Source organism: Calonectris borealis, chromosome 19 (assembly GCF_964195595.1).
Source record: "Calonectris borealis chromosome 19, bCalBor7.hap1.2, whole genome shotgun sequence".
Classification (NCBI taxonomy): Eukaryota; Metazoa; Chordata; class Aves; order Procellariiformes; family Procellariidae; genus Calonectris; species Calonectris borealis.
Window position 1 is genome coordinate 5,894,562 of NC_134330.1, and position 27,207 is coordinate 5,921,768.

Below are 27,207 nucleotides of genomic sequence, written 5' to 3' on the forward strand. Positions count from 1 at the left end.
GTCTGTCGACTTCCAGACCTGCTCGTTAATGAGTTTTGATAATTAGGTTAATTAGCAGCTTGCAATCGCATCACTCGGAAACTGCTCCTTTCCTGCAGCGGGGAGGTGTTTTAATTGACTTCAGAAAAGCGGGGGGTGTTCGTCGAGGCCTCCTTGGTCCAGGCATCACGGGAGCCGGGCTGGGGCCGCCGTGCCGCGCCGGGACCCCCCCGGTTTCCCCGCGGGGCCGTGGCTGAGCCCCCCCGCCCCGCGGTGCTCGGCGCTGTACGCGGTTACCGGGCGCCGCCAGGGGGCGGCGTGGCGCGGCGCTCCCCGCCCCTCCCCCCTCCCTCAGGAGGAAGCCGCGCATGCGCGGGGGCGGGGCGGCGGGGCCGTTGGCGGGCAGCGCGCGTGCGCGGGAGCGGCTGGCGCAGCCACCACGGCGAGAGCGGGCGGCGGCGGCGGCGAGCGGCGGGGCCGGCACGGGCACAGCGGCGGCGGCGCCATGAGGCCCGGGCAGGGGCACCGAGAGTAAGTGCGGGCAGGCGGGCGAGCGAGCGGCCGCCGCCTCACAGGGCGGCGGGACCGGCGCGGCCCACCCCCCCCCCCCATTGTCCTTCCCGGGTGTCCCCTCCCCCCACCCTCTGAGGCGGCGTGAGGTATCCCCGCTGTCGCGACCCTCCCCCTGTCGCGACAGCGCTGCGGGGCCACTGCCGGGAGGCGGCTGAGGGACGGGACACGGGGACGGCTTCGCCTCCCGGCAGTGGCCCCGGCCCACCCGCCTCCCCGGGGGCCTCCTCCCCTCAGTCCGGAGCTCCCCGGCTCGTCCTTGTGAGGAGACGGAGGGGAGCAGGCAGCCCGCCTAGGCCCCTGTGCAACCCCGGCGCCTGGAGCTTTAAATACCTTTCTCTCGATATCAAACACACAGCGGGAATCGCGAAAATACGTCAGCCGTCGCGACAGAGAAATGCCTTCAGGAAAAAGGGGGGATTGCGGTTGCAATGTGTGCAAATCCTTTGTGTAATTCTTTCCCAAGAAAAGTGTCTTTTTACAAGAGGTATCATTAATACATTTCTCGTCGTTTTTGTTTCCTACCAACCGTTTTTCAAGCATCTTAACACAAGCACGAAGAAAACTGCAGAGCTCGACTTATCTGTTCTCAGTCCACTCGTGCAAGCAAAGTACTTAAATGCTTTTGGCTATGCAGCATATGATCTTCCCAGAGCAGCACCTGCGAAGGCTTACGGATGTGTTTTATCCTCCTCTTGGTATCGCCTCTAATTGCTAGGTACAAGTTTTAGGATAAATTGCAGACGCAGGTTAGTTAGTTCAGTAGGAATTCATTGCGCTTACTTCTTATCATAGTCCCAATGATTTCTTTTTTAATCACAATGTCTCAAGAAAACGTGAGTTTATTTGGAAAACTTTTTACAACAATACTTTTACCCCTGTGTTGCACAAACCCAGTTCTTTGTTGAACTGGTAGCTGCAGGAGAGCACGCTCTCAGTAGATGAGGTTGGGTTCCTGAGTGATGTCATTTGTGCTGGAGCAACGGTGATGACTTTGTGACTGAATAAATCCTACTGGACGTGTCGGGCTTCCTGATTTTGTGCGTGCGCTGTAGAAACTTCATCTGATTCAGCAGCCGACTGAGAAAATTCTGTGATCGGTGCTACGTAGGCAGTAAGGGAATATAGTGATGATAGTTGCTTTTTCCTTTCAGCATGTGTATTTCTGATCAGGTCTTTTTCCACCTAAAGGATTTGAACTTGTTAGAGTCTGTTCATTTAAGTAAATACGTAAAGCAGGGGGGGAAGACACTGTTGAAGCATATTACAGATATGAGAGATGGAGAGAGCCCGCTCTCCCAGCCAGCAGCCTGGGGACTGAAGGATGCAGGGAGAGCGTACAGGTGGATCTGGTGTCCTGTAAAGCCAGTCCAGAGGGTCTGAAAACTTTGGAAAAAAAAGGCAGCGACAACAGAAAACAAGCAGCAGTGAATTAACTGATTGGTAATTTTTAGTAGAGGAAGGTTTGGATCAAAAGCAAGTGAGAGTCAGAACAAACAGAGGGTAAGATTTGCAGTAAATACAGGATCTAAGCTTTCAGGGAAAAATGCTTCCATGCAAGAAAGGCTGTGTATTTTTTAAATGATGTTTATACTGTGCAGTTGGGTAGAATTTCTGTGGTGAAGAAATCGGAGATTGACCCCTTTTCTGGGAGAGTCACAGGTCGAGCTGGATCTAGAAGATGAGTTGATGAATAGGCTGTAATTTACAAGCATTGCTTGAGATATTTTCAATATTTCTCAACTATTTTAAGAAGCCATACTGAATTCAAGCCCAACCAGCCTGATAGTCTAGAGAGAGGAAGGATGCATATTGCTGGAACAAGAATTAAGCAAAAATAGATAAATCTGACATAATGGATGACAAGGGAAAGATGATTGCTGAAAGATGCTGGCATGCTCTCTGTTCCTTCATGCTTGGTGTATATTTTGTTACATTACATGGCTTTTGAAGTGCAAAAACAGAAAAAAAAGAAAAGAAAAAAATCTCATTTTGTGCTGAGATAAAAGAAAAGGCAGGTGCTTAAATTCTGTTAAGGATCAGCTTTGATACTGACATTAAGTAGTGACCTTACTTACGGTTACCCCTCTGTCATTTTCTGAATTTCTCAAGAGAATAAATAATGCGCTTAGCACCAAATAAATGCCATTTAATAAGGTGGTATTTTTGATCCCCCTTTCATTTCACATTGTGAACAGATTCACACTTTTTCTGCTTGAGCGCAGCCTGGGGTGCTATTTCTGTTAATAACATTAAAAAAATATGTTGGAGAATGTTCACATAGTATTGTTTTTTCTCCAAATGTAAAATTAAGGAACCCTTATGTTCTCTGTAACTTGGATATTTGCCTTCATTTGAGTCTTATTTGTGTTTGTTTCAAGTTGTCCGCTGATAGATGAGCTTTTATATCTACGTTTGCTTCTGGGAACTGTTACCAGATCAAGAGGCGAAGTAAGGATTTTGTCAAGGACTGAAGTATCTGTATTTCCCAGAAACACAGACCATCGTACAATGTACAGGAGCCTTAGCTTGTATCCTCACCTGCGCTTGCTGAAATGCCTGGGCTTGGGATGGAAACTTCTATAAGTGTTTCCTCCCTAGTGCAATACTTTTCTTGTTCACCTTGGTTTGTCCATTCATCTTTATTCTTCTTCATTTTTGACCTCGACTCATTACTGGCCGGCACGTGGGGATGGGCAGAGTAGGAGGTAGAGGTGCTTGCCCTGACCCCAAAGCCTCCATCGCCGAAACATTTTGTATATCGCTGGCTCGCTTGTCTCCGGCGAGGTAATAGTGAGGGGAGTTACTGATTTATGAAGATGGGAGATGAAGTAATGTCCATTTCTCTAAAGCATGGTAATTTCCAGGATTCTGGGATTTATGGAATTACTAAATACACCAGCAAGAACATAGCCACAGCCTGACTTGCTTGATTTATTTAATAGATGATCAGAACTTTTGAATAATTGCTTTAAGAACATGTAGTTCACTGAACTACTACACCCAACAGTTGAGTAACAGGTCACTCTGTCGCGTTGTAGACTGTATCCGGGGCCTGCTGACTCCTCTAAGGCTGTTTATGGGGTGAGATGCTCCTGAAGATGAGTAAAGGTTTCAGAGTTTTCTGCATCAGTAATGGAGTGTATCACCCACCGCTTTCAGCATTTTAAACGTTTTCAAACTGGGAAGTTAAGTGGATAATTTAAATTTTTATTCCTTGTGTGGTATGCCATATTCCCATTTTCACATTGTATTTTGTGACTTGTATTAAAATCTTAACCGTAACGGTCTTTGAGCAATTTTTCTTTTAATTGCAGATCATTAGTTTGAATCTGAATGCTAAAATGAGCTTGTCACACTCTTCATCTTTTTTCTTTCTAAAAAAAATTGCTTTCCAAATACTGATTCAGCTGCTGAGGAACAGAGCTGCTGAAAAGGCATTCTGCTGATTGGCATCCAGGAAAGTTGTTTTTAACTTCGCCCAAAGATATTTTTTCCAATGGGTTGTATTCCTCAAAAGCTAAGCTCACAATCCCAACTAGGCATAGCTTGGCCTTGGTCTTGCCTACACCTGGAGCTGACAGAGGCTGGCATGTTCCTCGGCTGCCGCTTTCCATGTTTTTAGTAATTTGATTTAAATAGACACTTAAAAAAACGATGACGACTGTGGTCCATGGCTGATCTGGCTTTATATAGACCCTATAGACCCCTTTTCCTTAATTCGGTACATTCTGTCTGGGTGTTTCTTCATGCCTCCCCGCTCATATTGTATTTGGTATGTTGTTGCTATAATTATTCTCCCGTTGTGCTCAGGAATTATGCATAGTTTACGTATTCCCATTGCTTAACTTGTTTATACTATGTTTGAAGATCAGTCCAAGTTTCCGGGGTTCGTGAAGAAAATGGTGACATTTCGTTACGGCAATAATTGCACAAGAATCTAGTTTGGCTGCAGTCTGGCTGTGGTACAGAACAGCGGGGGTGTATTACTTGGGGTGTGCTGGGATGAAAACTGGGAGAGATTTTTAGTGTAAGTTTTCAAGTCCCATGCAGCGATTCTGGTCTGCTGGATGGTGTCGTGCTTGGAACTCATGGAGCAGTTGAGTTGAACGTCTGGGTTATTGATGTATTTAGAGATAACTGAACTGCTCCAGGCTTTTAAATAGATGCATTGATGGGTATGCTATAGGGAGATGTATTAGAAAACAGGGTTCCTGTAAATGCAATGCGTCTGATGCAAACCTTTAAGTAAAATTCTGTTGAATTAAGTGACAGATCCTGCCTCCAGCGGGAGCGGGCTCTAGCATCTTTGGTATGCAATGAGTGAGAAGGTTTTTTAATTTCTTATGATGTCTGTAGTAATGTGATGCAGAAAAGGTGAACCATGAAAGTGAAGATATTTTTAGTATTAAAAAAAAGCGGTCAAAAAATGATCTACCAAGTGATACGCTGCTGACGTCTGTAGTGCAGCCAACCCAATTAAGGTGCCGTATATTGTTTCCAGCAGGATTCTGATTGCTTCTAATTTGGGAACCATGTGAGAGCAAGTGGAAATAGGTGAAACGACATGCTTTGCTATTCAGAGTGGATCTAGCATCCAGTTGTTTTCTGTAATTTCACTTCTCATACTTGGGCAATCTCCCTGTCCTGTGCTTCGCAGCTAAGATGGTAGCCACGCGCAGCCTTCCCAGGTGATTTCTTCCTATGTGGTGGGTGGGGGGTTCCTGGCAGAGAAAAATAATTTGCTGCTCTAGGGAGAGCACAGGGCAGTGGAAGAGAAAAAAAAATTGTGCATGTTTTTACTTGGTAAAATATTGCATAAGTCAGTGTTCAGTGTTGTGGATTTTTTTTTCATTTCCTGACCCTAGCGTATCCTTTGCTATATCCTGCTATCCCTCTTCTTGCCTTTATGTTGTTAAACTTCGAGCGTGCATTTTGGAGGACTTGGCGTATCGCAGTCCTGCCCTTTCCTGTGGCTGTTGCCTTGCCACTCATTTTCTTCCTCTCTGTAGGCAGTTTCTGCACGCAGAACACTGAAAAATGTCGTACGATTACTGTCTTGAGCCAATACCATGTATATGTATAGTTTAAATTTTGTTGGATGGAAATAGCATTGTATGAGCCTTTAAAAAAAAAAATGACACAGATGCTCCCACTCTCCAAAGTAAACTCCTCTGCTAATCTTTTTTTAAATCTGGAATGGAAAAAGCATACATTTTTAACATCTGGGAAGGGGAGCCCTTCATGCCTGCTTTATTATTCTTCTATCCAGCATTGCTTTTAATTCATCCTTCTATTCTGTCACTGTTTTTCTTAATTTTTTGTCTTCCAAGCTAGAAGAATGTCGCGTGCTTTGGCTTCATTGTGGACAGGGAAGGTTAGGTATTTGCTTGCCCTTCTCTTCCAGTTCATCAGTCTATTCTGATTACGGGTTGGTTTTTTTTTCTTCAGCTACAGAAAAGCCCTCAGCTTTTGCCTGGAATGGGTCATGTGCTCCTAGAGCTGGTAATTCATGCATCCTTTGACTTTAAATTGTTCACAACTATGCTGAGCGTTTGTGAACGAGCGTGGGGGAAAATCAATGTGTGAAAAGGCCAGAGCAGGCAAGGGAGAACAGCTCTTCCAGTGCCTTTTTCCTGATTTTTAGTTTTCCTGTCTGTGAACTCTTCAGTGTTTAAATTTAGAAATGGCTTGTTTTGGAACAAGTGACTTTTAAGATCGTTTCCAGAAGATTTGTGTGTAATTTAATCCCATTCAGGTTTGCTGCTCTGCTGCTCTGATCTGTGTTTAGCTTGTTCTGCGAGACTTCAGGATGCTTTTTCTCCATATACCTCTCCCAGTATTTTCTAGAAATTTGGGGGGTTTTCCCAGTCAAAACTGCAACAGCATTTATGAAGCCTTTTATACCTTTTCTATTCCCTGTTTCTATTCATTGACAAGGTGGTATTTCTAGAATTGTTATTTTGTTAAAATAGCCTGAATGTTTAAAAAATGTAACTTCAATTTCTCTGAAGGATCTCATTAGTGACTATTATTTAAATACTCTAGAAATTGAATGCATGTACTTTAGAAATTAGCCTGAATAATATATTTAATATTTCTGATGTATATTCTATGTCATTCATTTACTATTCTTTTCCAACACAGCTTAGTTTAATATTTCAGGGCGTCATCTTACCTACAGATTATCAATGAGTGAAGTTGCCAGTGAAGAACCAAAAAAAGGCTTCTCAAAATCTGACAGTACGACTTAACATTTCAACCACTGAAATTTAAGTCAAGACAAGAAAGAATTAAGATTTTGCATACTTCCATCTAGTGTGCGTGAGGGAAATTGCATCCATGGTTAAAATCCCAGCCATTCTCCTAGCAGTTCCAGTTGGGCAAGGATCATCTCGTCCATTAGTCTTTGTTAGGCAGTTACTGCTGATAAACCGTGTAGTATCCCAGGGCTGAGAGATTTTAGCTCTGAGTATTTATGTGGCGGTAGCTTTGCAATGTCCATAAAATGGCGACGCATGAAGTTTAAGAAAAATCACCTTTCACCGTGTGGCGTTCATACTCTCCTTCAGTGTGTTCTGCTCTATTTACTTGTCGTTCTGTGCTAGAATTTCAGCTGCTTGATTTATGATTTATTGCTATTGAAATAAAATTAAAGTGGCTGTTCAGTTATTTAAGAGCCAATTAAATCTGATTTTATTCTGATGTAACATTTCAAATGAAAGTGCATAAAATGCAGTCAGTGGAGGGAAGTTAGATCTAAAAACATTTAGTGTTTATTTTTTATAATCTGTACTTTAGACGGCTTGACTTGCCAAATAAAATCCATTGCAATCTCACAGCAGTGAGTTCAGATGTTAAAAGTTACTCTATATAAGAAAATAAAGCAACTTTGGTGTTTTCAGTGATCCTGTATAAACCTTTAGCCATGGCTGCTGGTTGGAGAATGTATTCAAGTAGAAGAAAGGAATTTCTCGTTTGCAGCGCTTTTGGAGAATATAATTTATTTACTAGCCTTTGATGACTTTCAAAGGTAGAAACAAGGGGTCTTCTGGGACTCACGTTTCTCAAATCATGGGCTGTACTGTCTTTAGGGATCAGCGTTTATATTAGTTGGGTTTCCAGTATCAGAATGTGCTAATTACTGTGAGGTCCCCCAGTCACGGGAGACACTCAGGATGAGATGCTTTGAGAAACGCCATGCAAGAACCTCGAGCGGTTCGTGCAGGACAGACAGAGATGCGTCGTTTGTTGCGTGATGCTGGGGAGCCGAGTTCGCTCTTAATGATCTGGTGGGGTGCGGACTTGCCGAAATGCTAACGATACCAGAAAATACCCTACCGAGCCTTACAGTCCTGAGTTGTGTTAGCAATAAATACAGCAAGTGGAGAATGAGCAGGTATTTTTCATTATGTGTGGCAATTAAAATGTATTTCTTGATTGTGGCATTTCTTATTAGGGAAAATGCCAATACCAGTTTTATTTTGACAATTTAGCACTGTTCATTATGTCTTCTATGGGCTGGGAGGATGCTAAGACTATTTCGATATTAAGGGTCTGGTTTGCCTTATTTTTTATTAAAAATAAATCATATTGATGCGGATATAATTTTATTTCTAACTAGACAAGTCTGCACTAGCCAGCTCTCAGGTTTGTGGCGTCTGTCTCCGACAAGATCACAGATATAGAGAAAATGATTTATTTTAGTTTCCAACACTTAGATAAAACTCTGGTTTTGTGCAGATGGCACTGAAAGGATAACACATAGCTCAGACAAATTTGTATAAAGCACCATATATTTGTACCAGAATCCAAATCTTCAGTACATCAGTAATATTGAGATTTATACTATTATCGTACTAGCCTGATTTTTTTTCAGCAGATAGAATTAATTGCTATGTGTAGAGGTCGGTGGGGTCGGTCTGCTCCGGTCTGGCTGCTCCATGCTTCCAGCTGCCCAGCCCAGTACCCCAAAGAGCTGTTGGGAATTGTCTGGATGATATTGGAGAATGTTTTGGGGTTTTTGGATGGAAAACATTCAGAGTGGTGCCGAGCAGGAGCGTGAGGATGCTCGGCTTTCTGGAGAGGGTTGGAGATGGTACAAATGTTTGTGGGGGTACCTGCTCCTCCGTTAAGGGCTTTTGTAAAGCGTCATGAAGAAAATTCTGATAGCTGCACTAATTCTAAATAAATGTTTACTAAACAACATTAATGGATTTAAAATGTTTTTAGGAATAGTTATTAGTCCTTCAGTCTGGTATGGTGAAGGGAGTTTTGTCTCGATGGGGGGCTGCCATTTTAATGCTTCCTGGCAGGAGGCCTATTTTGATCATGCAAATTAGGTTGGAAAAAGTAGGCTAAGCCATTAAAAAGTAGGAGAGATCATGAAATTTTAAATTTTTAAGGTGACTGTTTTTCTAATTATGAACATTTTTGTTATCATCATTTATGTACGTCACTTCATTTTCCTTATTTCTCAGTCCTCATCCCTTAACACTGACAACCTCAATGCCGGTTGCTCTTGCATCCACTGCTCAAAATGGAAGCCGTATTCCGTTGGCTATTTTATTCCCAGCAAGGTGCTTGGAAATATTGCCACGTGGTGTGTTTTGTTGTATAATTAGAAATGCAGATACAGACTTTTTTGTTGCACCGTGGTTAATTTTTTCTATTCTGTTAACATTGAAAGGGACTGAAGGTTAAACTTGGCTTATGTAAACTCTGGGTATTTGCAGGATGCTTATCGGCAAGGGGATTAATTCTTGCAGTGAGAAAGGGCACACGTGCAAATGGGCAAGGATCAGAGCCAGTGCCCGGAAGACTGGATCTCCAGTGAGAAGACGCTGGGGTTTTCACCAGGATGATCTCCTCATGGGCTCTACTTTCCCCATTAGTTTCTGGCCAGGGGGACGAGCCACTCGCCAGTGGAATGGCACGGCACTGGTGGAACACGGGGTCCCACTGGGAATGTGGGGAAGAGCCCCCCGCTACCCCTCCTGGCCAGCATGTGGACCCCGTGGCCACCATCCTGCAGAAACACTGCAGCCTGTCCTTCGCATCCCGCTCCTCTAGGCAACGAGTGTGTCGGCAGAATAACTGTCTTGGTGCCTGCCAGCTTGTGAGCTTCATTTAATCCTATTAATTTTTAATAGAAAATTAATATTAAGCTAGCATACTTCTAACATGACTTTACCTGTGCGCAGAAAGACTCCCGGGTTGTGTTTGCTTTGGAGGAGAAGTGTGTTGGATCCTGCAGGAGCGAGACCCTCGTGGCGGAGCCGGCAGCCAGAGCAGCGTGGGGCTTTGACCCGGGGGGCGCGTCTTTGCAGGGCTGTCACCTTCAGCAAATACAGTAGTAGTGCCCTGTTCTGCTTCAGTGATCACAAATGTTGGTTGGATTTCAAATGTATATCTCTAAAAGTAGCGCTCTGCGGCGGGGTGTTTTTGTATGCCGTGCTGCTTGGATAAACTGAGGGGAGCTGGGGATTTCCAGCTAAATGTGTGCAACAAGTGTATTGTGTGTCGATTAGCACAGAGCTGACCTGACTGGTGTCTAGTGGAAAATGCCAAGAGTTGAATGCCAATTTTATGAGGACTTCAGAAAATATTAATTTAAGCAATTTAGGGTTTCTGTTGGTGAAAAAAAAAAAATCGTATTTTTAATCGCTGTTTTCACTAGGAGCTAATAAAGGAGAGTTGTGCTGGAGATGGAGAGTTTGTACCCAGCCACCCAACTGTGGCTTTGCTACAGTTGATGTTCTGCAGCCTCCAAAACAGTAAACTTGAAACAGGAAGGTCTGCTCCGTGAGTTGATGGTATCTTTCTCGTTAAGATAGATTCTGGGAAAGTAAGCTGCATTCCTTAGCTCTTGCAAACCTTTTTAATTGTTTTTTCTCACAACCTTAGCCTGATCTTATCATGCAAGTAATTGTTGCATCATATTTGCGTTATTCTCTCTACTGGGAAGTCAGATAATTGCTTTGTACCTTTTAATGGGAAGTGTTTGGGAAGTCTGTTACCTCCGAGACGTAGATGAACAGTGCAGTGACTATTGCAACACTTGCATTTCTCCCAGCTTTTCTGGAGCTCGACGGGCAGCGAGCCCGAGGAGGGAGGCACGGATGGCTGGCACCTTCTCTAGAATTGAGTAGCAGCCATAAAGTTACTCGGTGTTTTAGACTCTGTCATAAAAGTAAAGCAACCAGCTCTGATGTGCCTTGTATTTAGGTATATCTCATCTGCGGGAATATTCAGCCAGACTTTCCTTATGAAGTAGTATTATAGGGTATTAATTATTCATAGTCAGTTTAATTCTTCGTTCTTGCATATTTAATTGTAATAGCATGCTGTATGTCACAGTGATTTCCCAGAAGAACTGTACACCAAAGGAAAACCATTCAGGTATATAGTCTTAAATATCTCCGTGCTAATCTTTGTTGTTTAATTTTGGAGCAGAATGGGATACTATCAGATGTTTCTTGCGGAGAAACAATTATGCAAAATCATGATTTAGCTTAATCTTTTCAGCTAAATTCTTCAGGCTCAAATAGCTGGTTTGATTTTCGCTGATGACATTTACGTTGTCTTGCTTATTTTATGAGGAGAAAATGCTTAATGGGAGGGTGGACGTGACTTTTGTTTTCTTCTCTGAAGAGGGGAACCTCTATCAAAGACTTTGGAAGTGCCAATCGATTCTTTCCAGAAAATGAAGGAAGGGAATAAGATTTTTATTGAGTTTTTTTCAGTGATCAGAATAGCAATGCCAAATGCTTGTGTGATTAAGGTTGGGTTTTTTTAACGACTAGGATGGGCTCTCAGTGCTTGACGTGAGAAAATATTGGAGGCACAGGAACTGCAAATGCATTCACAATTTGATTTGCATTATCCTTGTTCTGGAGCTGTTTCATGTTTGTCAGGCACTTGGTGAAACCGAATCCCTTGTGTTTGGAGAGCAGGATTGTTCTCTGAGATTTACCGTAGGAGTTTAAACTTCTGAAAAATCTGTTTACAATGTGTCTGAACTGGAGGATAGAGGACACAGTAGAGACTGTTATCTGTTTACTGCTCAGATAAGGAGGTGGAATAGATTGCTGGCCTGTTTCTGAACTCTGCTTAATGAATGGTTGCTAGGCAAATTGCATCTCAATCAGCTTAATCCTCAAGATGTCATTTACAGGTCTGCTCTTTGTGAAGGCCAGAACCGTGTGCTTTCAAACTGTACAGGCCAGAAATTGCTAGCAAAGCAGCTTAGAATAGCTTGTTCAAAAATTCAGCGTACATGTGTTGCTGAGCTGCCCAATTTAAAGAGCCTGTGGTCTCAGGGCCGTCATTGCATGGCCATGAGGTAGATTAGATGTTCGGTGATAGACAGGAGGCAGCAGCATCATTAGCACCATTTCTGGATCAGCACAGCATACATCATAATGTTTTGGCACTGGATTAACGTGAAAGAAAATGTTTCTAAATGGGGACTGCACTGCTGACGTGATGAAAGGTATTTCTGTTTTGGCTGAGTTTGCTCAGAGCCGGGTGTGATTTCGGGGTGTATACGTGGGACATGATTAACTTTGGCAAACAGTTGACAGTGGGAGGTGGTGTTACCTGGCATGGGGCAGGGAGCTGGGGCTGGCCTTGGTGAGAGGTCTCTAATCGGGAGAGGGCATGGGCTGGTTGTACGAAGGCTTCAACCGGCCTTTGAAACAGTGGACTTTCTCCCACAGCATCAGGAGAGAGTCAATTAATTGCATATGCTGGTGTGTGTTACCCACATACATTAGGCTCATGATGCAGTCCAAAGGAAAGTTTCCTAACATAGTTAAGCTTTAACAGTCTCTTTGTAAAGAAAGATAACAAGATACTTGTTTTTATTGGTTTCCCATGTTTCCCATGTCAGTGATCAATCTTACTGCAGGCAGAGCATTGTTCTTTGCATGGCTACACCTTCCTTTCCTTTGAAATATATCCTCTGTGAGTGCAGTATGTCGTGACACCAAACACTGCAAATGCAAACTGGAAAACACTGGACTTGTTGAATGCTAAAGACATTGTAGAACTGTTTATGGTCACCGTGTGCTGATATGAAATGTCCTTCACGTGGCATGGTTATTAAAAGTGCAGGTGAAAGCATAGTATGTGAACTTCGCAGTGCTTGCATAGTTTGGATGTGTGCAGCTTTTGTGTTATTCAAAAATACTGTTAGAATTTTAGGAAAAGATTGAGAGCCTCTCCAAATAAAGCATAAATAGAATATTCCACCTTAGTCACCAGCAAAATGACGGTGGTGCTTGCATCTTTACGCTGTAGATGGGAAGAGGACTGTCGAACAGAAGACTTTGTGATCAGAGAGTGCTTTTCATGCAAATGAAGATTTTATTACATGCTGCTGAATCAGGGGCTTGTGTAGCGAGAACAGCACAGAAGTGATAAGATCACTTTGTCATAGCTTGAAATTTTGCCCAGCGTGTCTTTCAGATCGCTGAAACGGGCAAGAAACACTCTTGTTAAGGGCACAGCAGTAACTGATATAATATTTTGGGGGCAGGGCTTTTTCTTCGTGGTACAGTCTGTCTGCAGTGATCTGCCACGTGTCCGCAGCCCTGATTCCAAAGCAATGAGGAACTGCAACGTGTAGGTGACCCTGCATAGCAGCAGAGTCATAAAAGCTCCCATTCCTGATGGGATCCAGGTTCTGCTCTTGCCCGAATGGGTACAGAATCTTCTCTCTGCTGCAAGCTAGCAGCCGTTGGTGTTGGTTAGAGCAGAGTTGTCCATCTTTTTGGCAGGGATAGCCTGTGTTGCCTGTTCCCGAGTCGTGCAGGGGCTCTGCACGTGCTGTGGGGCTGTGTTTTGCTGCAGAGGGCACCCATCCAGGACTGGCTCTGTTGGTTTTCCTTTTGTATTTGTTAGCTAATATCATCTTCCCGATGTCCTCCTTTCATGGTTAGAACCGGTTTGGTTTAATGAGGACTGTTGTTGCCAACAAGCGAATGGATATGTGTAGTGGAATAGGCGTCTAAATTTTCCCCTGCAGATGGGTGGTGTTCAGCATCCTGATGTGACCTTGGTAAAAGTTCTCCGGCGTGTTACTTTCCCTCTTTATTTATCTCTCTTGCTGTGTAGCAGCTTTCCTTACAGAGAAGCGTCTGAGCTATTGGAAATCTGTCCTCTCTTCTCTTCCTCTCTCCAGAGACATTGTCAGCATAACACCCAAGCTACTTAGATTGACGCCTGAATATTCTGCTTTTGCACAATCAGGAGGCATTCAATAAAGTAGCAAGATGAGAAGAAGTTTAAGATTTAGGACTGACATTTTTAGATGCTTTTCAATCCATAATTTTGAATAGTCTTGGAGACGAAGGTCAAAGGTTTCCTTCACATGGGATGCCCGTGTGTGTGTGTGTGTTGAGCATCCATCAAAGCATATAGCACAGGGGAGAAACACGCTTAACTGCCATCAGATTGCAGCGTGGGGCTGTTGGTATTTCACATCCTCATCTGAAGAGTCTAGGAACAAAATTCTAACCCTGCATGTTCCTGAAGAGTTTCAGAGCGGCAGGATGGAACGTTTTTTCCCATTTTTCTCATGCAAATTATGGTAAGGATTATTCAGTGTTTAAAATCTGGTTTATACTGGCTTCTGAATTTCATTTAAAATAAACATCTGGAGAGCTTTTTGATCTCCTGTGCAAGACTGTTGTCTGCCTCACTCGTTAAAATGACTTCTGCTTAATTTTTAGAGAAAGGCAAGGACCTAGATCATTTCAGCCCAGAGACGATCTAAATGGTTCACCTTCTGCAGTTAGGCTGTGTGCTCGTGGAAATTTCTATCTGGCAGATATTTAAAATCCTTTCTATTAGGGAGCATGGCAGTTAGAAGTTATCTGTTTCTTCTGTGCTGCTCTCTGGGATCTGGAAGGCTGCTACCTGTAGTGCGATTTGTACTTCTGCAAAGCCTCGTTCTCCCGGTGCCGAGCATGTATCGGAGCGGATGCTCCGTTCGAGGAGAATTACGGTCTTGTCCCTTCGCAGCTTGCAGTACAAAGCCCTCCTCCGGAAGATTGCCATGGTTTGCCGGTATCCTGCAGTCAGATCGGTGGAACAGTGTCACACAGGGAGTAATCTGTTATTTATTCAAATAGCCGTTCCACTTGGAGTATGTTTTCTGTGATTTGACAGGAGCTCGCTCCTCTACTCTTCGCTGGAGACTGAAAATGTGTACCCGTGGCGAGAGTGCTGGGTATGTGCTTCCTCTGTCCTTCTGGCTTTGAAATGGGTTCCTGTTGCTCTTTGGCAGACCCTGAAGCAGCGATCTGTGGAAGCAGCGTATTCAGAGCAACAGTGACTTTACCTCTTTGTTTTCTCTCTTTATTTATGTCTGTATGGGATCAGCTGGTCCCACATTATGTGTGAAGTAGTTAAATTTTAGCCTGCATCTGTAGGATGTGATTTCTCCCCCTCCCCTCCAGTTGCTTTGATCAAATCAAATAAAAACGCAGTGCTTTCATTTCTAGTTTTGTAGTTTCAAAGACAATCTCTTGACATGCTCTAGCAGTCTGGACCTGAGTCCTTTTTTTTCCTTAGTCCAAAGGCACACTGTCTTGCACCTTTCTCTGTATCAGCAGTTGCAATCTGCATTGGCTTTTATCTCCATCAAAAGACAAATGGAAGAGAGCAAGACACTGCAGGAATGGGAAACAGACTTACATGTGCAATGGAAATATGTAATCCTTACGTTCAGTCCGCCACATGGAGTACAGACTAGTTTCTATATTGTAGGACATCTGTAGCCTGTACTCCCAGAAATGTGAGTTTAGATTTTAGTCTTTGTTTAATCCCCCAGCGGTTAATACCAACGTAAAATTTTCTGTGATGTCAAGCCTTTCCTTCTAAATGCCCTTTTTTTTTTTTTTTTGCATATGTCAACTATACAAAGCAACACTCAATTTGAGAAATTAGCATTCAAACGCTCTGTAAGCACTTTATTTTTGTCCGCTTTGTGAGCAGCTGAACACATGTCCAGGCTGAATTACGCTGAGCTGCTGCTTCCCGGTGAGCGTGCCAGTGCTGCTCGGCACGAGGGGCGGTGAGAAGGCTCCCGGCCACGCAGACGCGGGAGAATTTGGAACTTTGTCCGGTGTCCTGAAAAGGCACTCCTGACCTCCGTCTTGGAAAAGCACATCTGCAAATCTCCTGCTCAACTGCATCCTGGGGGAGAGGATCCCAGCTAAGCCAAACTAAATCATACGCAGTTTCTCAGCGAGATGAGCGCTCTGGTCGCTGTCATCCTGATCAACATCCGAACCGTGTCTGATGGCATTCGTAATGTTGCAGTACACATTACTTTTTCAGAGTAGTAGTGCTTAAAGCAAAGTGTGTTTCTCTCTGCATTAAGGAGTCAGATTCAGCTGTTCAAAGCAGTTGATAAATTGCTTTTCATTAAGTGTCTGAGCGCCAAGGGGTTCGGTATGTGTTCCAAGGAAAAAATACATTAATTACAGCTTCTGTAGAGCATTTATCAATCACATAGTTATAAACAGTACTAATGCAGTTAATTGAAGGTAGAAGAATTTACCTTTTGAATTTGTTGACTGTAGCAATTCCGTGGTTGGAAAGACAAATTGTCTGGAAATTAAAATCAAGCGATACTTTGGGGATTGCCTGAGTAACTGTCTGGAGTACACACTTGACCAGACTCTCACATGGTGGTCAGAGGAGGTGTGCTGCCTTTTAGTGCACCGTGGAGGTCAGGGCTGCCCATGGCTGTTGCAGCCCAGGTTATCGGGAGCTCAGCGTTTGTGCAGGCAGGTTTGTGCTGTGTTTGCCGTTGAGGTACGATCGTACGGGCTGCGGTAGCAGTATTTGTTCTCTTCTCACCCACATAGCCAGGTTGTGTTTACCATGCAAAGGGATGTCTCTTGTGTCCTGTCCGTACAATTTATTTATTGCTCTGTGTGTGTGTTGGTTTTTTTTAAAAGAAAAAGGCAAGTGCAGAGGAGGAAGGATGCACAAAACCAAACAAGAATCTCCTGCTCACCTGTAGTCAGTATAACTTATCGTGAAAAAAGAAATCTTCTATGGATGTAAACTTTGGATAAAGGTGATTTGTTGGCAGCTGCTAAAGGAATCGGGTGAGATCACACTGAGGTGTTTTATCAGGCCTGCAGACAAAAATCTCTGGTGCTTGTGGTGCGCAGAGGTTTTGAAAACATCTTGCATGTTCATGTTGCTTTCCCAGAGGCTATTTTGAACTGCCAACCATGCAACTGGCCGGTTTTCATGCTTCTCAGGCAAGCACTGAGAATAGCAGAGATTTTTTTACAGTAGCTCACAATTAATGTATTTCTTGTCCTTTCTTCTGTTGAGTTGTTACGAGATGGCCTTTGAGTTTCTTGGAAGACTGATAAGGACGCTAGGTCTGTGTCAGGACAAGCCAGCGGGGCACCAGCACCTCGTTCTGAAGGTTGATGGGGAAAATGGCGTCCCAGTGTCTGGTCCAGCTCTTTGGTATTCACCTGATGGCTTGGATTTTCTGCTGGTGAGTGTTTGGTACTTGTGTTGCAGCTTTGTTTGAAGTTCTTAGAATACTTTTCATCTTTACAGTAGGCTGCACAATACCTCCAGCTACAGAAGAGGGTCTTATCTTGCCCTTACAAATGGTAAAATGTGTATCTAAGAGCTGATGTGTTCATGGTCTGGCAAGATACTCTGGCACTGTGTACAATTAGATACAGATCCCCAATTTTGTATCTTACATAAAAATCTGCTGTATATTTCTCTGCTTGTTTTGTAAATAGGCTGTTAAAATTTCACCATAGGTGGGACCTTAATTCAGTATCCAAAGAGTTAAATACTAAACCAAACAACTGTCAATATAATTGTACAGGTCAAAATGGTACACGTGCATAACCAATGCAAACTGAAATCCACCCCCCACCTGTGTTCACACACCACTGGCACACCTGGTCCGCAAGGGGGTCACTTTTTTTTTTTTCTTAATATATGAGTTCAGGTTTTTGTTTTGTATGAAGTCTAATTCATTCTGCCTCATCTTATTTGCAAATATTTCTCATTTTCAAGTGAATCTATTTTTAAAACAGGACACGAAGCATATTTTTCAATATCTAACAAATGTCTGGTTTGTTGTTTGCATGTTGCATAGAGGTAAAATTTGTTCAAAGTTAGCTCTGAGAAAGTGTTTTTTTGAAATAATCAGCTTGTCATAAACAGGGGAAGATAGCTACTTTCCTACTCGGGGAACTGTCATAATCTGTAACTTCTAACGATATTTTAGAAGGAAAAACTGTCATCCTTCTGTCATGTGCCGCCACAAGGATTTCTGTAAGTCGTGATTAAGACTTTAATTCTGGGCTTTTATAGAGTAAGTGTGGAATGAGAGAAGATAATGATAATGGTGATCTGTGCGAAGCAGCCACTGGAGAGGGAGCTATTTCATGTTTCCTTTCCCCTTCGCCTAGCAGCTGTTTGCTGTACTTAAGAAAAGCTTCCTTTTCAGATCTGGGAAGGCAAGAAAGTTGAGAGGGAGGAATTCTGGCTGAGAATGGCATGAGGAAGCTCACAGCTCTTGCATGCCCTTTGTGGTAAAGTAAACCCCAGAATTACAACCTCATGCTTCTCCCCGACATTGGACACGTAGGAAAGCTGCACGTAACGTCGATGCCGTGCGCGTTCTTGCTGATGATGTTGAGGTTATAAGTGCAGACTTTCCGCTATGGGAAAGGGGTCAATGTGTATTTTGGTTTCTTATCACTTGAAGGCAGAAGGAAGTTGTGTACGAGGATGGAGAACGTCTGTTGGTGGGAATGCGTGGTGCCTCCATTGGGGTATGTGTTAGCAGCATCCTGTAGTTTGGTAGTCACTGGGCTGTTTTGGGTTTGCTTTGGGTGGAAGTCATCTCAGCTAACCTTAATACCGTCATGTTCACATGAAAACATGCACACTCATATCTGTAAGTCTGTTCCGTATTTTATAGTAGCTGCTGTGATATTATAGATGCTGCTCGAGCATGTAGGAAGAAGGTGGGTTTAGTTTTCCCTGAGGATGTTTTGGAGGAAGGAATGTTTGTTTGTGCCTCTCAGTATATTGTTGAAGAAATTGGTATGTTCTGTAAATGTTACAGTGATGGGTAGGGAGTCTGTTTTGCATTTTGAAAATACAAATGTAAGCCTAATATCCTGGGCAAGTTATGATTTTGATGACAACGCAGTATTTACCTGGCTTCTGCTCTTAACTGCTGCGATTCAACTGTAGCATCCTTTGCTCCCTCTCCTAAATGACCGTGCAGATTTACGCACTGTGAAATGTAACTAAGATACGTCCCAGACTGTTTCTTCATCCTTGTTTCCCATCATTAAAAACTTGGAGTTGGAAGTTACCATATAAAAGGAGAAAGAAAATTAATTAAAGGTCAGAGTGCTTTAGTGTAGTGAGAATTCAGAGGAGGCAGATACAAAGTTATTCAAATGGCTTTTGACTTCAGGCAGGTCGATTTTCCTATTTCTTGCATATGTTCCCATGGTAAAAGTAGTATCTCATCTGTCTCATAACTGACCACTAGCATATGTGTTTCAAGCACGGCCAGAAATACTCCTTTGAAGCTTTGGCCAGGCCCTACAATAGTCCTGACTTGTCTTTTCTACATCTTCCCTTTGCCTTAGAAGCGGCCTGCAACACCTGGCAAGACCTACTTATGCCTGTGTTGTCTGTCAGCTCCTGCCACGTTGCAGAATACAGAGTTAAATCTAAAAATAGGCTTAAAAAGAGGTGAGGGCCTTGAGCAAAGTAAAATAAGCCATTGATTTGGGTCACGAAAGGGAATTGATGTTACTGGTTCTCCGTTGCAGCTTTCTTGAGCTGAGAAGTTCTGTTCAGAGCCATGACAATGTGGAGGAGCGGTGGTGAGCAAATGGTGCTCAGGAGAGGGAAGCGTGCTCTGCTTCCAGTTCTCCCCAGGAGACTGCCAGACCATGACCTTGTAAGCCTGACGTGAGAAGTCAAGGTGCTATTGAATACTCCACAGTTTCATTTATCTTCACGATCTTCTTCAGTGGTAGAAAACTGTCACCCACCCCTGTCCTTTTAACAAAGAGCGACCATGGCATCGGGTGATTAAATGCTTCATCCAAAATTACGTCAGGAACCTATGGTGAGCCGGATACTTCCCTCGATCTCTTCTGTCATAGCCCATAATGGGCTAGCCCATAATCAGGAGTCCAATCTTCTAACATAAATCTGGTCAAAAAACCTTAAGCCTCTGTAAAAGGAGTTGTGTGCAATTTTCGCCCGTTTCAGAGTGGTTATGTGGCTTCAGTAATGTTTGTTAAGTGCTTTGATATGCTTTGGTGAAGGGCAGAGTGTTAATAATTAAAATTGGAAGGAAGTTCTGAAGTAGTATGGGGGATGACGACCGCTTTCTGGTCTGTTAGTTAACAAAAATGCAAAATATAAATGGACGAATCAGCAAGAATTTAGTTTAACACTCCCTTCCCCCAGCCACCTGCATGGGCTGAGCACAAAAAGCAGCTAATTGTCTGCTCCGCTGCGGAGATGAAAGAAGCTGGTCCTACAACAGGAAAGGCTATTGAGCTGCACGAAGGTGGTAAATTATCAGCACTGAAAACCTTTTGAGTTGGTATCTTTATGTGCTCAAAAAGTACATTATTTGTACTGGTATTTACAGCGTTCGGGGGCTGACGGAACCAGCATCTCGTGACATGAATCTTAGGTTTCAGTCCATGTCATTAAGAGGTCAGTAAAACTGAAACTTGTTTTTGAAACTCTACGCCTTTGTGGTGTTTGGGTGTTGTCGAAGGGTGTGTTTGGTGAGGACGGGCCCTCTTAATGGTTTTTTCTTGGCCCAGCTCACGAGCTGTTTGCAGAATTGCACTGTGATTTGCAGCGGGCAGACCATAAGAGCAGCCTCGTGTTTGTCCATTTTACTGCTAGCAGCTTCATTTGCAAAGTGCAGGCAGGAGCAGGCTTCTTGCCAGCAACAGCTTCATTCAGATTAGGGCTTTAGTTCAATTATGTCCAATTAACTTTTATTGCAGATAGCAGTGATAATTACTTGCAAGTCAATTTTTTGGCTGTGGTTATCCCAAGGCTAAAGTCTGAGCTTGATGGATTTTAATAACTGAAGTGACGTATAGCTTTTCCTCTTTTTTTCTTCTTTAGGCCTCAATTAGATGAAAGGTCAGAAGCTATGTAAAAATCCATCTTACAATTAAAGCCAACTGTTCTACTCTTCAGCAGATGCGTAGTACTGTGTTTTAAAATAATCTCTTGGGACCGACCTAAAACAAAAAGGCTTTTTAAACTCTAAGATCATAACCTTGAGCTTGCTGCTGCTTTATCCGAAGAGTGAATTTGATGGAGCTGATGTCACACGTGGCAGTACCTGCCGGCCTGGAGCCGAGAGCCACCGCCTTGGCTTTTTTTACTACACTACTATCCTGTTCAAAATTGCTCACCTAGAAGCCGTTAGTGGTAGCCCTTGGGCGTGAGGAGTGTGATATGAAAATATTCCATTTTAAGTGCTGTTACCCCAAAGCTGCTTCATTTTCTTCCTTGTTGAGTGTTGCCATCCGGCTCGGGGAGAGGAGCAGAACTGTGCTGCAGCAGGTGCCTCCCCTCTCCCGAAGCACCCCACGTCCATTTAAATCCTCTCTGCCTTCCCCTCCAAACTATTTAATTTTGTTGCCTGAGTAACATTATAGATGGAGGTCAGCCTAAAAGGTGAAATGGTTTACAAGCAAAATCATAGTTAATTAAACTGCAAGAAGCAAAAATTGATTTTGATTGAAACTGTTGCAGGGCTCTACAAAAGATCCACCTGAATGCAGAAAGCCAAAAGGTCCTGTGCTGGCAGATGCTGACAGCGCACTCCGCTTGTTACAACAGGCGACTTTCTATTGTTCAATCTTCCTATTTATTTATCCCCAAGTACACTTGATGCTATTGTGATTTATTGCCATTTCAAAAGACTACCTCTCTGCGCATTATTTTGCAGTTTCCCATTTATAAAACATTTAAGAGGATGTGATACTGGCCGGTGATGAATACTGTGCTAGTTTGATAATTTTGTTCCAGGAAACGGTAAGATTTCTCTCTGGCTCTTCAGCAGTCCCGGGAAAGGGCCATTCTGGTAAGTGCCCAAGAATAAAGGGGAGTTTTAGGGCTGGAGAAAGGCAGGAAACCTGCAGGATCAGTCTAGACACTGTCAAGCGAGGCACGGCTGACTGGAAGGAATCGTATTGAACGCTCAGGTTGGCAGGAGGGGTTCAGTGTCTGCAGTTGACACAAACAAATTTTTGAAACCCCTAGATTTTAGGTTACTTTGGGAGAGGGAAAAGGAATGAGTCTCACTTGGTCTTGAGCAGCCTGCTGGGGGGTAAATGAGACACTGAGTTTCCCTTGGAGCATGAAAATTGGCCCGAATTCTATTATGTTTCCTGGCAAGGAATGTCTTACAGACATTTGTACCAAAGAAACTTCACAACCCGAGTTAGTTTTTGGTTTTGTTTGCAGCATTTATATATGCTGAACTTGGAATGTGCCGCGTGCGCTTAGGGGTTGCCGTAAATCCCGCGAGCAGTTATGGAATTTCACGGGGCTACCTTGTGAATAGCGCGGAGAAGCGAAGCGTATCAGTCAGCCGCAAGCGCTTAACAACCGTCGCACGGCTTGTGGGACCCCAGGGTGCTGGAAACTTGGAATAGTTTGGAGCTTTTCTTTTGTGTGTGGGTAGATGCTCCTGCTTCCTCCCAGCCCTGAGCTTTGTGAACAAGCCTGCAGTTGATCGTGGAATTTCAAACATGCATGTTTACTTTCAGGAACCTAACTTTAAACTTCACCAGCTCGCTTTCCTCTACACCAGCTCAGTTTCCCATATTTCACTGGCTGGGGGTGGTTTGTGGGGAGTGTTTCTTTTGTGCGCTTACCCTGTAAGGCCTCTTGGGAGCTTCAGAGACTGGCATATTTAAAAACTTGGCAATAATTCTGCGTATGTGGTCTGTTTATATAATGATAAAGCTGTGTTAGAGTATTAGAAATTTCCTAGTAGTACCGAATTGCTTTACACCTAGGTTTTACTCCAGCTTGTAATTGTCCCCCCTGGCCTGAGGAGCACTGCGTCTGGCAGAGGCAGTACTAATCTTTGAATATCAGCTGGAAAATACTATATATTTTCAGACCAGAAAGGCAGTATCATGGTAAGTTTTACTGGAACCAATTCTTAGCTCTACAGGGAGGGTGTCCCTGGGCAGTGGGTGGAGGTGAGTTCTTCCGTCCTACCCGGTGAGCCTTGGTGGTGACAGGACTTACTCTGAAGATCAGTGCAGGGGACATCCTGCTGCCTGGACCAAAAAGCACTCCGATATGCAGGTAAGGCTGAACCTAACAGTCATTGTGGGGATGTGACAATTGCCCCCAAATCCCAAGCACTGCAAATCCCTCTTAAGCTTAACATGCTTTGATTTAATTATTAATAAATCTTAGGAGAAAAAAAATCTGCTAATGTGTCTAAACCTGCTAACTATTTCATAGAGCATCCTGCAGTACGTGTGCTGTTAAGATTATATCCTGCAGCCAGATTAGATTAAAATCACTTCAAAGAGGGGTATTTATTTATTTATTCCAATCTAATGATTGTTTTCCTCTAGAAATGTACTTTATCTTTTTATATATATTTTCAAGACAGAGCTCATTATGCTGTGTTTGGCAGTATACAGAGTCAGTTTAAAATACAATTTTAAAACTTTAAAGGTAAAGAGTTTACAGCTGCCCTCCATTGCTGAGTGCGAAGCCTACTGGTCAGCCTTGCTCTCCAGTTTGCAGCTGACTGGTTTAGATGTTACTGAGCCTGGTACAGTGCAAAAACCTCTCAGTTCCTGACTGTCCGTTCCAGTTCCCCCAGTGACGCACCACCCATCCTTGGAGGGGCTGGGGCAGCAGACCCGCGGGGAGCTTTGCAGGTGCTGGTGCCCACACAAGTTGCTGCCGTGGAGCCAAGTCTGCTAGTGAGAAGTCTTGACATGCCAAGTTCAGTTTATCTCCTGCTCTGGACTAATTAGAAGCGCTAAAGCCGAGCGCAGGAGGGGATGATGGGCCCAGCTGCCTTTGCGTCAGGACCCTGCGCTGCCGACCTGAGACTGCGTAACAACAGTTTGAGGCAGCCGTTAATGCTCGCCTCAATCCCAAATGCAGTCCGTGCGGGGGATTTCAGTTCATTTTAGCTGGGTGGTGGGTCGGAGTTGTCTGCGCTAGCTCGTGCTGAAGATCGGTCAGGACAAAAGTAGTCTGTCCTGTATTTTCCTTTTTTCCTCATTTCATCAACTTCAGAAGACTGGCAAAAACAAGACCTATTTCTCAGTGAAAAGCGAACAAAATTAAGAGCCTTCACCATAGTCAGAAAACCATCAGATCACACCATTCCCATATTCACCTAAGCTGAAAGGGTGCTAAGTATCTCAAAGGGAATAGATGTTAATTAATTTCTAACAAAAAAATGAACGGGCTTGTTTATAAAGATATTTCAAATGCATTTGTTTTCAAATACTGAGATCTTGATTTTGAAAAACTATTAATTTTATAGGGAACAAAAATTGGAGCAGGATTTTAATTGTAATATGGAATTCAGCGATGGAGTTATGGTCAGCACTTCTATATAAGTCTGAATTTCTTTTTTTAATGCTCAGCAGTGACCTAGATGGCATCAATTTGCTTATTGCAAATCAAGCTAAAAGTATGATTTTATGCTTCTACTTAAAATGATTTTTATAAGTTCAGTATTTCCTTTAAAATTACTATTGCCACCCCAGTCTTTTATGAACCTTTGGCATTGCCTAAAATCATTATCCACCTGCGGGAACAACTTGCCTTTATAGCCCTCTCTAAAACATTACTCTCTGTATTGGAGCTAAAGCTTCTGTAAATACATGTTTTGACCTTCAAGGAAATACTGCTGTCTTATTGCAGAAGCCTGGCTATTCTGAATTGAATGCTGTGACCACTCTTAATCACTTGTTCTCTCTCCTAATGTGCCATTATCCTGTTTATTGCTGTGTTCGTGGCGCTGAGCCTCTCCGTGGCACTTCAGCAAGAGGCTTACTCAAAGAGTCACAGTGTTCAGGCTATAATGAGCATTAATGACGGAGCAGGTGAGCAAACCCTCCGCATATCTTGCTGTCAGAAATGCTACTTGTTCAGTCAAAGAGCGCGTTGAGTGCAGTGCTGCGCTGCAGAGCCCTTTTCTCTCTTTTGGGGCTGCACGCTAATTTGCCGTCGGTTAAGTAATGTTTTAGACACTGAGCTGCTTTGGCCGTGCAGGGATGGGAAGTAATCCTGGGCTGGCGTCAGACGTTACTGGAGTAAAAGGTAGATGCTTAGGTGAATATGGGAATGGTGTGATCTGATGGTTTTCTGACTATGGTGAGGGCTCTTAATTTTGTTCGCTTTTCACTGAGGAATAGGTCTTGTTTTTGCCAGTCTTCTGAAGTTGATGAAATGAGGAAAAAAGGCAAATACTTCCCCCCCCCGCCCCCCGCTGACTGTGAGTGTTTCTGTTGCTTACTCAGGTAAAGCTCGGGCAACTCACAGTGGTTTTGTCTTCTGATTAAAAAGAACTGGATTCTTGTTTTTTCTTTTTGGTCTTGCTGAGCGTGATTTGGGACAAGAAACTGCTGCCCACGGGCTGTTTGCAAAGTTTCACTGAACGTTGCATGCTTATAGTCATGAATGAATCTCATCTGATAAAGGCCGAGCAACTTTTCAGTTCCTAAAGCAACTCCTTTAAGTTGTGGATGTGACAGGTCTTCAGTCATCGTTTCTGAACACCACTTGAAAGACTCCAAGAACTCCACCTGCTACAGAGGGTGAGAAGAAAATCCAGGTTTCAACCTTTTTTACAAGGTTTTACAACTACAAATCCTGTAATGCAGATCGTTACTATCTCCTGGGGATGAAATGGAGAATGAATGTAAACTTGTTCTCTTGGTGGTTGCGCTGTCGGCCCTGCGGCTTGGTGAGGTTGTGTGGTTGTTTCTGACGGCACTGAGTCGCTGTTACTCTGAGCGGTAGGGTGAATGGGCAATGGCATGGAGTTGTCAAGCTGACATTCAGTGTCCAAAATTATTTTAAATTGTTAGTCACAGCAGCATCCAACGGGCTCACTCAGCAACACTCAGTCAGCTTTTGAGAGCGCTTGCACAGTGAAGATGCAAAGGTTTTCGTAAATTAATATTTGTATGAGATTTCTTGGCCATTGGTTTAATCAGCCTTTGCGTGTTGAACTGAGGAGATGTATACAAACGTGGAGCTAATGAATTACACGCAGTGAGTAATTGCTGTGCTATGGGTAAGCTTTAAGTCCACGCTGTTCGCTGTACTGGTGCAGGTACTCCTTGGGCGGTCTGACTTGTGACGGTGGTCAGAAGTTAGGTTTCAAATTAAAAACTTTAAAACGTCCCTGGAGAGAAATTGGCTTTTGGAGCTTTCTGGAGCAGGAAGCTGGTCCTATCCAGGACACAGCGCTGCTGCTGCCGCATCAGGTGTCATCCAAAGGTTTCATTCACGTTGCTTACACAGTCCTCGACAGTGTGACTCTTTCAGAAGTGATCTCTGCGGGGTTTCTGCAGCCGTGGCTTCTCGTGCCGATCTGGAGCTTTCTGCTTCACCTGTCTTGATCTTTGAATGCCTTCCCAGTTGTTTTAATTGGGGTTTTGAAACAATGACTGAAATTAAATCAGCCTATAACTTTTGAAGCCTTCAACTCTTTCCATGTTTTGGGGGCCATACAACAAGCCCCAAGCTCTCTCTAGCTGCTCCTTAGGTGTTTCGGCAAAAGCACTCCCTGTATAGCGGCACTGATGCTTGTGGAGATCTGGGCAAGGAGGAGAAGTCAACTGATCTCTCCAGCTTGGCTCAGCCACCCCATTTCCCAGAGCTTTCTAAAGTGCTCGTGGCTGGCTGTGGCTTGCCCCAGTAGCTGCAGCAGGGGGGATTTGAGCAGGGGCTTGGGCCAGGTGGCCTCTAAAGACCTTTTTCCAACTCAAATTTCTCTCTGTAATCTTAGTAACGTTGGGAGACTTTGAGCCTGAGTTAGCTTTGTTGCTGGAAACCCCCCTTGTATCTGTACGGCGATGATGGGATTTGAGGGTAGCTGTGCAGTGTTTATATATAAAGAGCTTTAGTGCTCCGTGCATTCATTTTGAGGTTTGATTTCATAAATGCTGAACCTCTGCAGTAGAGGATGGTGGCACCTCTGCAGCTCCTTTGTGCGGAAGGCACGTCTTGCCGTTTGTCTAACGCAGAGACGCGCAGGTTAGCGAGTCTCCTATGAAATGAAGGAAGTTGTAGCCATTCATCTTTCAGCCTAATGGACCACAGATATTACAAGCTGTAGCATGCAGCTTAATCTTGCCACAAGGCAGAGTGCTGCATACTTTGCCTTCAATTTATGCATGCCATGCCTTTTTATTAAATGCGAAAGAGCAGTTGACAGGATTTCTCCAGAGGACTTGCTTTGGCTATACCTGGTAGATAGCCAGCGCATTTCAATATATAGTAAAATGAATGATGGTGGTTTCTTTACCATTCAAACAACCACCTTTGAAATTTGAGGACAGAGTTATAGATTATCCTCTG

The 27,207-nt window shown here is 43.7% G+C and overlaps 1 protein-coding gene across 5 annotated transcripts in view; it reads left to right on the plus strand.

Annotated features, from left to right (window-relative positions):
- Nucleotides 1–390: 390 nt before the first annotated feature.
- Nucleotides 391–27,207, plus strand: part of FAM222B (family with sequence similarity 222 member B) — a 39,875-nt gene continuing 13,058 nt past the window's right edge. For 2 of the 5 annotated variants that reach the window (XM_075168673.1, XM_075168676.1), the window contains exon 1: nt 20,845–22,775. The gene's annotated coding sequence lies outside the window, so the exon portion shown is untranslated. Of the gene's footprint in view, nt 511–20,844; nt 22,776–25,417; nt 25,437–27,207 lie in introns of those variants that run through there. The other 3 variants (XM_075168672.1, XM_075168675.1, XM_075168674.1) reach the window with 3 other exon arrangements.